The following is a 2,275-nucleotide window of genomic DNA, read 5'->3' as shown; positions in this document are numbered from 1 at the left end:
GAATGAGGATCTAAATTCGCCTTATTCGGTGTATAGATCAAAAATGGCAAGAACCAAGAGTGGAGCTGGAAACGTGAACGAAAACAGGAATCAACCACCTATGATTGAGCAAGTAGTTGTTGCAGAAGCAGCACCTGAGCCGATAACAATGGATGGAGTACAATTGATGATTCAAACGATGTTGGATCGTCAGATGGAAGAAACTAGACGTCTGCTTCGGCAGAATCGTGAAGAACTTTCAATACAAGTTGAAGAGACCGAAGTGAATGGAGGGCAGTCAGAAGGAGGAAACTTAAGTGGGATTATTGGTCAATCCGACCCACCGTTAGTTCGGCAGAACAACCAGGATGGAGGAAATGATGGGCGTGGTTGCAAGTACAAGGATTTCATGGCATCCAAACCACCGTGTCTATCCGGAAACCCGACTCCGGTGGAAGTGATAAACTGGATCTCCGAAATGGAGACAATGTTTGAGAGTTACGAATGCAGCAACAGACAGAAGACCGCTCTCGCGATCCCTCTGTTAAACTCTGGAGTGTTGAACTGGTGGAAGCTACTAGCTGGTTCGATGCCCAAGGGAGAAGCTAGCAAGATGTCTTGGGAATATTTTGTGGTGCAACTGAAGATGCAATACTGCTCTGAGCAGGATCTTCTGGAAATCAACAATGAGTTCCAGAATCTGAAGAAGGGAAGATTGAGCGTCACCGAGTACGCTACTAGTTTTACGGAGAAGATGAAGCTTGTTCCCTACCTAATTCCAACGGAACTTTCCAAGGTCAACAAGTTTGCCAATGGATTACCAGCGGACTTTGGTCCAATGGTCAAGCAAGCAACTACTTTGAAAGCCTCCATCTGCGCTGTTGAGACCCAAATAAGGGAAAAGGGTATGGAGAAAACTGAAGTTGGCAAGAAGAGGAAGCTTGAAGGATCCTCAAGACCTGATAATAAGGGAAAGTTCGCAAAGTCTAACCTGGATGACCAAAGGTATGGAGCCAAGTGGTGCGAAAAGTGCAGGAAGAAGCACTTTGGAGCATGCAACGAAGAAGTAACCTATTACAAATGTGGAAGGATCGGCCACTATTCCACGAATTGTACACAAAATGATAAGGTATGCTACGGATGCGGAGGCAAGGGGCACATGTCTAGAGACTGCCCAAAGAAAAATGGAGCAGCAAGGCTAGAGGCACCGCCAAAGCCAAGGGCATTCCACATGATCCTCGACGAAGCAGACAATAACGCGAGGAATCAGGAATCAGGATTTCATATCCAAAGATCAAGTTATGAAGTAGCAATGTGAATAGTAACATGTGGTGTAGCCTATTAGAGGCATAGTATAGGGTGAACTTGAACCTTTGTGTAATCGTTTCAAGAAATAATATAAACCATGGTTTTGTTATCTGATGTGTTGAATGATTGTGTGATTTTGTATGGTGACTTGGTTGACTGCGAGACAATACTTGGGATGAGTATGAGTAGGTGTGAATAGTAGTAGAGATCTATACTACTGGAAGCACATGACTTACGCTTGGATCAGGGAAAGTCACAAGGTTACCAAGAAGCTAATGATTGATTCCATTTTTATTCAAGTATGTCGTTACCATTGTTTTGGTAATGACTAAGAAGATGATTGATATTCTGACCCTAGTGGTCAAATCAAATTGAGTCCGACTACGATGAGTTTGTTACGTGGTTCGGAGAACCAAGTTCGATGTAGCATCTGACTTAAGCCGAAAGATTGAAATCAAAGCGATCAATTGTATCGCGCTCGTTGTTAAAGAAGTTAGTAGCTAGAAATGCTACATGCTAAAATGCGATCATATCACATTAGAATATGAAGGAAGGTATATTCCATTCTGGAATTTGACTCTAAGAGACTTGAGTCTAAGCGTTGCATCATACGATGAGAGATCATTAGAGCATGAACCATCGGTCTGTTACAATAGATAAATGAAATTACTTATCCTTAGAAGAAGAAGGAGTCCTCAATAAGGATTTATTTTGTAACTCGAAGGTTACGATTGAGCGTCCAACATAGTACGAGGAGCAGGTGCAAGATTGAGCATCACATGCGGTCAAGAAGCCCAAGAGTTAGTGTAACGCCCGTGTTTCTAGGCTAGGCATTAATATTGACATAATGGTCTAGGTTAACCTTTGTAACTCATTTAGAAGAAATGAAAAGGAATTATGTGAATATATGAAAATTATGTGTTTTATGCTTACTTATTAGGGTTTAAATAATTAAGAATAAAAATGAGCGTCAAAATTAAATATTAGA

Source organism: Lactuca virosa, chromosome 8 (assembly GCF_052849685.1).
Source record: "Lactuca virosa cultivar CGN04683 chromosome 8, Lactuca_virosa_CGN04683_v6, whole genome shotgun sequence".
NCBI lineage: Eukaryota > Viridiplantae > Streptophyta > Magnoliopsida > Asterales > Asteraceae > Lactuca > Lactuca virosa.
The sequence above is the reverse complement of the archived record's forward strand: the minus strand, read 5'-3'. Positions refer to the sequence as shown.